The sequence below is a fragment of the Anser anser genome, assembly GCF_964211835.1.
Source record: "Anser anser genome assembly, chromosome: 1".
In the NCBI taxonomy this organism is placed as follows: Eukaryota; Metazoa; Chordata; class Aves; order Anseriformes; family Anatidae; genus Anser; species Anser anser.
In genome coordinates this window covers 37349652-37362451 of record NC_139720.1, presented here as the reverse complement: position 1 = coordinate 37362451, position 12800 = coordinate 37349652, and the positions used below count along the sequence as shown (strand labels likewise).

Here is a 12800-nt window from a genome sequence, read left to right as displayed (position 1 = left end):
ACATGGTGACCACGGGTCTTAGGCTGTCACCTCCTCCTTCTCTCACGCAGCTGACAATTGCATCCTGAGCTAACAAAACGCCCTTTATAGCTGCTATGACATCTCAAGAAGCCACCTTGGGAAGGATAAGAAGGTCCCCCGATCCCGATCACACCGCCGTGGTTTGCTGGGCTCTCCTCCTACCCGAAGGGGTGCCAAGAAAAAGAAAGCCCTGTCGTGCTCTGTCATGGGCCTTTCCAGAAACTGGAAAGCATTTTGAGCAGGTATCCAATGTTAAGTGGGTGCTCTGGAAAGCCTTCTCCTCATCATCAGCTGTCGGTCTCTGCCCCGGCGCTGCCCTCATGTTTGCCTTCAGCAGGCCTGACTGAACGCAGCGCTCTTACGCTGCTTATTTAACCAATGCGCTGTGCCTTTCAGGACACGGGCGGTAAACCGGGGGCAATAAACATTTCTGATAAAAGGGGCTGCGAGTGTAAGGTTGTTTTTTATCAAATCCTGCACATCATCACCTAAGCCAGCACGTGAAAAAGATCTAGGAAGAATAGGAATTTACCCCCTCAGCCAACTGAGACCTTTTAAGAATGACCAGCTTAAAACAGCTTATAACAGTCTTCATACTTTAATAGATTTGATTTTCCACATGGCTTCATTTTGTCTGGGTGGCTAACTGACACAATTTATAACTCTCTTCCTTTCCCAGGCCACTACAGTACACCATTCAGCAGAGCATGCCTTCAAGCTTGTCTGCATTATATGGCCAAACTTCCATTCATTAGTGTTTGAAACACCTCAGCTGTGAAGGGCTCCTAAATGCTACCATGTGTGACACTGCTGCAGAAGAGCGGCATCAAGAAAAAACACACAGCTTTAATCATAGGCCACTGCTCACTGCAATCCCTTTTCAAAAGGCTTCAGCCCCCCCACAAGAAAAGAGTGAAAAAAAAAGCTGTAAATCCAGGGAATAAACATAAGTATAAATGAATGGATGACAGCTTAAAAAATATAACCATAGCGGCATCAAGCCATGAGATTTCACACTGGTTTTGTTTAGTCTGCTTTGGGTTATGTGGGAAATGTGAAAAGCATGAAGCAAACGCTCCCCCCTCTGCCTTCAGACCCCTGCCCCCCGCTAAAGCCAGGCCCCAGCCGGTTAAGCCAGGAGGTTTATACCTCTTGACTAGGAAGCGGGCCATGACCCCGGGATACTCTCTCGAGCACCAGGCACAAAGAAAGATGTAGCATGATCAAAGCTGTGGATGGAGGAAAGAGAGCGAAGTCAAGTGTCAGCTGCCCTCTGACCTTGACTTTTCAATTAATATTTAAATTCCAGAAGACACCAATCTATCATGCAGATAAACAATTTCTTCCTCACAACAAGTCATTTCCACTCGTAGCATGGTTATATTTGGAGTGCTGCTGTGAAAACGATCCCTGACTCACAAAGCCATTAAGTGAATTTCACTCTGTCCCTCGCAGCACCGGGGGACGGGCGCTCACACTCCGTCTAATCCTGTTATCATGTAGTGCCTTTTCCCCGCTTATCTTCCTCGCAGGATGGGACTGTGGCTGTTACATCTCAGACGAGAAGAAAAATGATATCTACATGCACCTAATGAAGAACTAATTTGGGCTGTGTGTGTGGAGACGGAGCAAAATACCTTGGTTTGTGTCTTGGTAACTCAGAACTGAGGATGACCATCCAAAACAACACCTTTGCCTCCAAGTATTTCAGTTAAAAAATACAACTGTGGGTTCCATGCTCTTAACATAACATTATAACATGTTATAACATTTGGTTAATGGCATTTGATGATGGTCACATGCCTAATTCCTTACAGCACCGTGGTCAGCCCCAAACCTGGGACACGCCAGGTTGTCCCTGAAGACCACAGCGCGCACTTGGGCAGCTCACTTCGATTTATACCTGGCTTGTCAGGATAGCACTGAAACCTGATTGACTCGCTTTCCAAGAACGAGGACTTCACAGCGTTACATGGACAGGGGACAGAAAAGTATGTAGAAGGACATATTTCTGAGTGCAGCCAGAGAACTATTTTTAGTTAAGGAGTTGCCCACTCTAGTGATTTTTATTGTGAATCTTACAATATTTTTTTCCTTGTAGCCTCAGCTGCTGTGACCAAGAAAATGAGTGAGAAGCTAAAACCGCCACAATATTTAAATAATAAACTGATTATTAATAATACTTGAGACTGGCAGCTCTGCCTTTCAAATTCACATCAGTCTTGGGAAAGACTTTTCTCATGAAAAAAAGCTGGCAAAGAGATCAGATTGTTGTGCAGCAAAAAGAAAACTTTTCTTCATTAAGTTCATTCCTTGCAAAAGCCTAAGATAGCTCAGTTACAGACGGGTGGTTTTAAGCCAACCTATCATGTAAGTCCCTTGTCAAGACACAGATGGAGACATGATTGCTGCTCTGAAGTGCTTACAATTCAAACAAAGGGATAATACAAATCAGACATATATGCATGGAGGGACCCAAAGGAAGGAGTGAGCTGAGGTTCTGAAAGAGAAAATGCAGATGTGTGACAGGAACAGAAAGGGATTTTTTTGCACTGGCTTAAAAAAAAAAAAAAACAACTTTACAAATATCAGAAGGTTGTGCAGCTGTGATCCTCAGCCCAGCCTTTGCCTGTGCAGCACCCACACCCACCTCTCCCCAAAAGACGGAGGGGGGAAGGTGCTTTGGAAACTCTGTGCACCCCTTACAAGTTGCAGACCAGCTCTGTGCTGGGGCAGCGCAGCCAGAGACCCCCTGGAGCGCTCTGCGAGGGATTTCAGGGCTTCGGGCACCTCAGGGGAAGGATGCTCCACCGTCACGGAGCACCCTCCAGGGACTCACAAGTCCTCGCAGCCCCGATCAATGTTGGTGGCATTGCCATGTATCATAGTCAAAGGAGGAACTTGGGCTGGAGTGAAATACTTTGTAACTCCAGATGTGCTTCCGATCACGCTGAAGAGAAGGGCAAAAACCGAGGAGCAAAGCACAGTCATTAGAGCAGACGTTAGAAATCCAAGTCACTCAGTCACAGCGTGATAGCCATGCAGAGCATAAATTCAGAAACACCACCCCAGGAAGCGCTCGGGCAGGCAGCAGAGGTTTCACATTACAGGCAGCCTTAATTCAGGTTGTTCTCACTTTTTAGGTGCGTTCACTGCAGTTGTGGAGACAGAATGGTGACATGTGTTAATTGAGCGTAAACGTTCCTCCACCCAGTTTTGCCTTGAACAGCTACTCCCCTGCTTGCTTTCTGCTGCAGCAAGCTGGCGAGAGGCTGGGGTAGCAGGCTGCGAAGGGAAACCTGAGAATGCTTCAAACTGACCAGATGGGCTTCGGCTAGCAGGGAAGCCATGGCCAGAGCTCAGGGGGAACGGGACAAGCACAACGGGAAGGCCACGTACTCTGGTGGCTAACTCCCAGCCGCCAGGAGCGGCCACTTTGGGGTGAGCTCCCCACACACCCACGTACCCCACATACACATATCCTCTGCAGCTGACTGACACGGTGCACCGCAGAGGCATTGTTACTTGGCATGTCCTGTCCCTGGCACGTTTACCCTGAGCTGCTGCAGGTCACAGCGTGATATTGTAGGACAGACTGTGATCCAGCACCCTGAGTTGCTATAACTAGCCTACCAAGCAGGGAGTGACAGGGAGCTGCTGTCTCTCCCCCTAAAAAAGAGCACTGGGAAGTCTTTCTCCAAAACTTGTATGTGCACAAATGTTTATAAGGTCTTTTCTTGACGGGCATCATTGGCACGTGGCTGGAAGATGTGCTCACTGGCCTGGGACCTGTCCACACTGCACCCTCGCCTCTCCCTGATGTAGGGTCCCAGCAGGAGAGGAAGGACAGATGTGGGACCCAGATGCCTGAAGATGGGAGCCCGACACCATTTTAGATGCCCTGTGTATCTAGTTTGGCAACCACCAGCCAGACCAGAAGACTGCTGGACTCCCATGTCATGCTCTGTGTGGATGTCTGTGATCCACCAGGACACCTAAAAGGGCACTGGACAGCAGTGTCAAGACAACTAGACACACTAACCCTCTCCAGAGCCATGATGCTGTGTTTCTGCCTTCAAAGGCTCTCCACTGGGAAAAAAGAAGCAAATAGGTAAATAGCAGGGATATGTGAAGTGATAACCAGGAGCACATGCACCTCATTCATAAAGCTCAGCGGTGGCACCATCCATATGTAAATCACAGAGCCTTCCCATGTCAATTTGGTGACCCACGTTTGGCTGGCTTATGTTATTTTGCCGGCAACACGAGCAGTGAGCAGCATCCTGGTGTCCTCAAGAACAGATAGGCATTGCACATCTGTGTGCATCTCTTCTTTTATGACCACCTTGAAGGTAGTCACAGCAAAAGCTGATGATGAGACAATTGTTCCTGTTTGACAACAGCAACCCCCCACCTGCAGAAGAGCAACTGTTTTGCATTTTTGTAAAGATGTTTATTCTCTTCTAATTCCCTGGGACATACCTCCTTTACAGCTACTTCAAGGTTATTTGTCTGCCTCCAGAAACTCGCTGGCAATTCACTTGGCAATTCATTTTTTTCACCTTCTGCTCATGAATCTCTGAATGGTGGATTTAAAAAAATAGAACCAATTTTGTGAGATGAACTGGAGGATCACAGTAATGGTACATATGGAGCCTCTGAATTTGTCGGAGCTTTTATTTTATAACAAAGTATTTGCTATTGGCACAGATTTTGCTGGCTGCTTTCTAAGCCCGAGAGGGTATGCTTGAATAGATATGTCAAAAAGAACTGCTGACAAGAGCAACTTGCAGACTGTGGACCATTGTCTGCTAACTTGTCTGAAATCCCCTGGCATGCAAGCTAATATTTTCAGAGGAGTCCCCATAGCCAGTGGCTCCTATTGCAGTTGCAGAGTCCCGTGCTGTGCCCAGCCAAGACACAGTGTCATCCTGACTGCTCCACGGCCAGAAAACTCCTTTAGAAATTCTCACAGCACTAATAGGCACTCAGAGTCAGCTTGCTTTGTGTGAAGCTTAGGGTGGGATCTTTTGCTTCAAGCTGCTTCACCCTCCGCAAAGCGTGCTGGCAAGAGCTGGAGCTCCTGCTCCGAGGCCATCAGTCACTACGCAGCCCTGCTGAGCCCATGACAGCAGTCACTCAGCAGTAAAGCAAAGCCAAATTCAAGAATCTGCATCCAGAGCTCAAATTGTTACAGGTATTTACTGCACACATCACAATAAAAGGACTTATTAGGGCAGAAGAGACCACCATCACCACATATGAGTCAACCAGCCTGCAAGCAAGCAATTTCTGTGTACTGTCACTGCTATCATGCAAGGGAGAGATCAACTTCTCCAGCCTGATGGTTAAAAACACAGTTGAAAACTCTGACACACTGTTTCTGCATTTGACACAACACAGACATTGACTACGGCATGGGACAGCTCTGAGGATAGCAAGCAGGCAAGTCCCGTCAAGGAAGCCAAACTCTTGGTATTTTGAGGACATTAAAGATAAAGAGAGAGACAAATGGAGAGGTGGCAGCTGATGGGGCAGTTGGGGGTTGACAGGGCTGGAAAACAACATTTTTGCTTTCAACGTCTAAGTCACTAGGGACTTAGCCTCTGATGGTCCACCTTGCCACCTACTGGCCTTCAAAAGGCTGCAGACAGCCATAGTGGGAATCCAGTGTTGGAATACTAACTAGTCGTCTTAGTGAGCTGCCGTGTAACCTTCCTAATACCTGTCTGCAAACTGGTGGGCATATGCAGAGCTGCCTAATGCTCTTGGGAGCAGTCTGAGAGCTGGCAAGCATCTTAAAGCTCATTTCGACTTGGAGATGTCCTCAAAGGTTCCACAGTCAGGAAGGCAATGCACATCAGAGAGCGAGAATAATGCTCCTCTGTGATTGTGCATGTATGCAGTAGTACTGGTTTGGAAACTCACATGCAGGCTTGTTTTGAAATCCCCATGCTCTCTGATTTGAACCAGATACTTCAAGCTGGGTTTTCTACCTCCTATGAAGATGCCTACCCACTCAGCTGTTGTATATGGAGGATGCATCTTTTGTCTGTTGAAGTCACTCCACTTTTACATAAATCACCAAATACTGTGAGGGATGGAAATGCAGCAGAGAAAACAAAGCAAAACACCAATGTTGTTCTGCAGGTGATCAGCCTATGGCTTTTCAAATGCACAGACTTACTAAGTAAATTGAAGGTGTCCTCTCCCTTCACTGCTGGAACAATGCTGCTTTACTAGCAAAAAGGCTGCTCATGGGGATTACTGGATAATCCACATCCCCAGCTGCTGGAGGAAGTGTACTCTAGCTGGGGCAGCTGGAATGAAGTTGCTGGGGCTGCCCTGGGACTCAGATGCTGTCAAGCTGAGAATCACTACCAACAACATGTTCCAGACCAACAGCAGTGGCAGAGGTCAGAGAGAGCTACCATCCTTGCACACCCATAAACCACTCCTACAGATCACTTTCCTCTACTGGTAGAAATGTCTTTCAAGGTTTGGCCAAGTTTGGTCCTTAAGTCACAGGTTCAGGTAACAGAAGGGGACCAGGACAGTGCTCAGGAGCATCCCTTCAGGACAGGACATTCCTCTCTATGTTCTAACAGCCTTCTTCCCTTTAGATTAAGGGGAATACAAAAATATTTCTCTATCTCCTATCTTATCTGCCAGTAGGAGAACTGCTTGATATAATGGAGTGATAATGACTCGCACTGGTTACCTTGAGAGAAAGGGCTTATCTGACACAGAATTTGTAATCCAGGAGGGCTGAGAACTTCCAGAGACAGGAATTAGGCTGGTCTGCGTTTAGATACCCTGAAAAATACCTACTTTAGGCTCTGCCTCTCAGTGTCTCCTACAGATGGGCATAAATGAACACCCGTTTCAGGTGCCCAACTTTGCCACGGATTTTATAGCAGCCCTGATGTTAACTCAGCAGTGAGGTTTCTGCAAGGCAGCAGGTCGCTCAGTGCTAAAGCCAGCACTGTTGAAGCCTTTTGAAATTGAGACTCAGCTGTCTAAATTATGTCAGGCCAGATTTCTTAAACGCGTTTTGGCATCTGAGTACAGCAAATGCCTTTTTGACCTACGCAGGTCAAAACACTTTGAAAAAATCTGTTCCCCATGTGATTAAAAGGAGAGTGAAAATCTTGAGCAAAATCTCAGTACTGGTCAGAAGAATTTTGCACGAAGCACCATTTAAAGCCTGCAAAGCAGAGACCTAAGGCAAAAATGGTGCTTGAAGCAGTCATGGGTGCTGTTCTAACACTGACAGAGACATATTTTGTCTTGGAGAGCTTCAACCCCACAAGATGTAAACAGTTCCGGTGGGAAGGAAATAAAGTATTACAGAAGAGAAGGCAGCGATGCCGTTAGAAACATATACAACTGAGCTGGACCAACCCCAACTCTTGAGAAGCTGCTCTTACAAACCTCTTGTGGAGGCTGTAAACTGGAGGAGTGGTAAACTGCTCTGCATTCACACAGGACACCACGCTCCAGAGCCAAAAATCCAGACTGGAGCGTAAGGCAAAAAGAGGCTATAATAATACCCTCTAATTACTAATATGTATGTCAACAATTACATGAAAGAGAAAAAAAATCCTTAGGCTTTTAGAAGCCAATAAAACCCTGTGGACCACTGCACAAGCTTTTCTTTTGCTGTGGAGATTGAAAAGCGCAGAAGGATACTGGAGCCTGTGTAGGCAAACCTGAATAAGCCTGCCTTCCTTTGGCAGCATTGATAACTGTGTATATTGCATTGATAACTGTGTATATTTTGTGTTTGGTGATGTAGGAAGAACTACAGTGAAGGTCTGGCTCCTGGCATGGAGAAGACGTAGGGAGACGGACACCAGGACAGGCTTTGAAATGAGGGTCAAACCCATGTTGCTTACCTTTTGCTCCCCACTCTTATTTTACAACATGAAAAGGAGAATAAAGTAAGGCCTGTTAGATTTCTATTCTATTTTTTTTCCCCTCAAAATGACTGCTTGTTACAGACAGGAAGCAACTGCCAGAAGTTATTCACCTCCAATCCTTTATCACTTAAAAAAGCATTACGGCTCCGTTTACAGAGCCACTGGCAACTGCGGTTTGGGACCAGCTATCTATCCGTAATGATAAATAATAAAATAAAACGTCTTCCTTTTGAGTCCCAGCTGAGAGATTTTGCCAAGTGATCAAACTTGTCTGAGCCTTGGAGCAGCAGCTTTGAAGTAATAAGAAAGAGATTGAAAACCTGCAGCCAAGAGCCGCACACACCTCATTAGGGCCCAGCTATGTGGGAAGGCCAGGCAGCAGCTTCCCGGTCAAGCCTGCCTGCCCACTGGAGAGGGGCTGTGGGAGGGTAAGATAAAAGGGCCTTTCAAAGGGGAAGTGCGCCAGTGACATTTTTACGAGCACCGGGCCCGAAGGCTCCCGAACGAGCAGCTCGCGGCCCCGGCACATAACCCGTAACCCGCCCTGCGCCGGGGCCCGTGGGGAGCGGGGCCTGCAAGGAGCTGCGGCGGAGGAGGCCACTGTGGCCACCGCGCTTTCTGAAGCTCCCCTGGTTTTCCCTGCACGTCTTTTCCGATTGTGAAGGAAAGAGTTCAACATAGGCGGCTCTACCTTCCCCAAGCCGTGCTCCGAAAAGCCCCCCAAATGAGAAACATATTTCAGAAAGATAGATAGCGAGGCTGGGCCCTCTCATTTGGTTCAGCAGAGTTCATGTGAGACTTTGCGGTATAATTCAGCTAAATGATTTTTTTTTTTCTTAAAAAAAAAAGAAAAGAAAAGAAAAAACACTAAAGCTTAACAGACTTGTAAAATGCTTTTAAAAATGTCTGAAGAGTTTAATCATAGATCTTACCACACAGACACTGGTGAGGCTGTGTGCTGGCAGTAAAGCAGAGTATTTAACTTTGAGAGCTGAAGTTCTGGGTTTAATTTTCGGTTTCAGACTAAACAGCAGGTCTGCAGCGAAAGGCACGGCGACGACTCCTGAGCAAAATGGGGTAATGGGAATGCTTTTCTTGCAAACTTTACTGATTGTGTAACCGTGGAGCACCTCTTTGTGCAGGCAAAGAGCGCAAAATCAGAGAGCTTTCTGTTGGTTTTAATAAACTCCCCCCCATCCCTTCTCTTTTTTACTGCAAAGAATTCTGCTGCTATTTTATTATGTAATGCTCCAGGCTAAAAATATATCCCTAATTTAAGCCATCTTGCCAATAAATCTACAAATACCAGGTAATCCAAAAAGGGTAGTTATGGTCTAATGACATACTCTTCTTGTCATCTTAATACGTTCAACTCCTAAAGGATTTAGTGCGATGCATTTAAAGATTTTTCAACTTCTTGAATATCTCCACACAATCTGGTGCGAAGGGCAATAAAGTACGGCCCTCTTCAGCATGGAGCAGGAACCCAACTTTTCAAGTTCCATCTGCGCTGCGACTCGGGTTACCACAGGGTGAAGCTTATTCTTTCTCTAAGCAAGATAGTTTGATTTAAATGGAGTGGGCCTGTCCAACTTAATAGATAGTGATTATTTCCTTTTGATTACAGAGCCTTTTATGGGAGTTTCTTTTCCAATTGAACACATCTATATTCTATAATCAAATCAGAAAAGGTTCCTGCTGGAAATGTGTGTTCAAAACACATTTTCTTTTAGGAGTGAGACAGATTTACTGCAATTTATACCTCAATGTTAATCTATTCTCCTCTTCCTAAACATAAAAAATACTAATATAAATTACAGTTAATGCCCCACCATATAACACAGCTCTCAGGAGGCTATTAAAGTGATGGGCGAGCCGCCTAACATATTGCAACTGTCTCTCTGCTATTCTGATTTCAGTTTCCAGATTTTGCCTGAAAATAAGCGTGATTATCAGGGAAAGGGTGGGGGGGAAGCCATTCACTACCCTGAATCTGATATCTCCCTGGTCCTAGAGCTCACGTCCCATCTTTCCAGACTCAAGTCTGGTTTCAATGGAGCTCTCATTTTTCTTCCCACTAATCCTGCCGTGAGATCAACCATTGGTAACTCTGTGAGAAATTAAATACCAGGATGTGGGAAATCTGAGATCTGAATTCAGGCAGAATGTGGGTGATTCTTTTTTTTATTATTATTATTATTTTTCTCTCCTTCTCTTTTCCCATGGTTGTTGTGTGGCAAATAGATCTCCAAACCTGAGATCAGAGATCAGCCCTTAACAACACGACTACATCAACAGATCAGAGGTAACGCACAAAGTACATTGGCAATATCATATCCCTTTTTAATACACACAACAGTCACTCCCAAAGAGAGATTTTGGCCAACATTTTTTGAAAACATTCTGGAATTTCCAGAAATGCCTTACAGCAGGATCAGCAGCAGAACTTCATCATGGTGATGCTCAACATCTGGTGGAGCAGACTTCATAAAGAATTTAACATTTGTGGCATTGAACGATCCCAATGAAACAGGATCCATGAGATAGTTTGCTATGGTGGTGTGAGTGCTACAATGCCCAACAGTTAGGCAGTCATTTTGAATGGCTTTTTTCCAGCCTCTGTGAGAAAAGCACATTTATTTATTTAGGTCCTATAAGGAGGCACTTGAGACACTTATAAATATTGGACTGCCCAAAGGCGGAGGTGGGTCCTTTGTGCACTACTTGGCAATGTGCTAATGTCTGAAAAACACCTACGTACTCCTGTAGCCTTCAACATTTAAGTACTTAGGAGCATGTCTCACTGCATAGTCTACTAAGAGGCTGTGATGCTTCCCAAGTTTTACTCTGTCCATAAGTGGTTTTAGAGTGTCCTTTGTGATTTTATTGTGCATTGACTTAGATGAATCCTTTGCCTGAGTTTTCTTCTCTGAGTTTGCATGGGAGGAGGCATGCTCATAGGTCCAGCTTGTCCGTCCCAGCCTTAATGTTCGGCACAGGTGTCACAAGCTGACGGGCTTGCCCAGGGAGGCCAGATGTCCACCCAGGGTAGCATGGCAGCACTGATTTCAAGGAACTAAACTCACTGAATTCCACAAATGCCCCATAGTGACTGACAGAGTAGCTGTGAAATGCTCCTTCTTCTTCTATTCTAAGACTGTTATTTTGGGCAACAAGGGGACCTTATAAAATTCCCCCAGTGCCACGGAAACCCCAGAATAAAATAAAATATTGGCTTCTTATTGCTTCCTTCCAGAACATGTTTAAAGATGTATATCAGTTAATGAGGGCTGAGCATACTGCTATTTTCCCTAGCCAAATCTTTTTTAATACTGCTGGTATGCACATACTGTAACTGACTATTCTAGCAAATTATTTAACAGATGACAAATGTATTTTCTTTGGTCTTAACTTCCATTCTCATTATGTCTCTTATTCAACCTCCATTACAGCATATCCCACTCTTAACATATAATTTGCAACAAAATTTGTATGGTCCTGAACAGGCATAGAAAAGATGCAGCAATTCCTAGATGCGGATCGTAGTTTTGTTGTTTAAGATCGTATCATATAACCCTGAGGACAATCTGAGTTAGAGAGGGCTTACATCCCATGTTTTTCAGTGTAGCAGATGAGCTGGGTTACAGCCCTTGGACACTTATTAATATTTATGCCAAGAATTAGGGCATTTTTCAGTGACTTCAGCTAGGTGTGGAGGAACAGCAATGATGCTTGATTGTGAAAGGTGCAGAGCCTTTATGAGGCTCTGTAACCAAGCTCTTAGTGAAAAGAGTGCTTTCTTTCTGCACAGCCTTCTGACATGCCTCATCTTGGCTAATTAGCATTTTGATTATTTTTGTTGCCAGAAGTCCAAAGGCTGATTGTTCTGGTAGTTTCAATTTTCTGGATATCATTCTGGAAACATCCTAAAATAATCCAGATTTTCAGGGGGTGGCCCAATACTTCCTAGAATCCTGTATGCCTGTGAAGCTGGATACCCAAGTATTAGCAGTACGGACTCTTGTTACTCTTGGAAACCTCAGCCAAAATACATAGTACATGTATGTAAAAGTAGCACTGTTTAATTTACTCTTGACTGACACTTTGTAAACACTGTTCCCTGCCCAGCCATCTTTCTCAGTGGTGTTTCCCAGGCACACGTCACAGCCCCGTCTCTTCTGGCTATTGTTAGCGAGATTTTGGTTCGTGTCAAATCAGAGCCAGGTTTTGAACTGGAGGGGGTGCCTCCCTCAGCAGCTTCCGTGGTCACAGCCTTGGGGTCAAACACAAAGCCTGCCTGTCCACAGCCATCACCTGCCCATGGCGGGCTTCTTCCCCAAGCTGCATAGAGAGAACCAGGAGGTGGGCAGAGTGCAAGGACATGAAAAGGTTTTAGCTCACCCCTTCAGCCCTCAGCCATCAGCTGCAGAGCCTGTCCCGAGTGCCATGCATGGAGCTGCTCAATGGTTGTAGTTCCAGGATGTTTCTGTGTCCTTTCCTCAGCAGGGAGCATTTTAGGAGCAGGCCTTGCTCAGCACCCCGGGAAAGAGCAGCAACCTGATAGCATGTCTGTATCAAATTGGCAAATGTGTGACCAGTGCTGCATTCAGATGGTGGCTTCCTGTGCTAGGGCTTGTGTCAAGGAATTAAGTGTAGCATATTTAAAGAGTTAAAATAACCCTTTTTTTTGCCTTGTGACTGTTCAGAGCTGAAGACTCCTCCCAGACTGGACTATGCAGTGACATTCCGACTGCCTCAGAAGCTGGCCGACAAAGCCAGGACATCTCCTGAGCTGCATGTTGCAGCACATAAAGACTCTGAATCCCCAGGAAACCATGAAGCAAAAGTATCTTCCAA

The 12800-nt window shown here is 45.6% G+C and overlaps 1 protein-coding gene across 1 annotated transcript in view; it reads right to left on the bottom strand.

Annotated features, from left to right (window-relative positions):
- Positions 1-12800, bottom strand: part of HMGA2 (high mobility group AT-hook 2) — a 113975-nt gene that overhangs the window by 1892 nt on the left and 99283 nt on the right. The window lies entirely within an intron of this gene.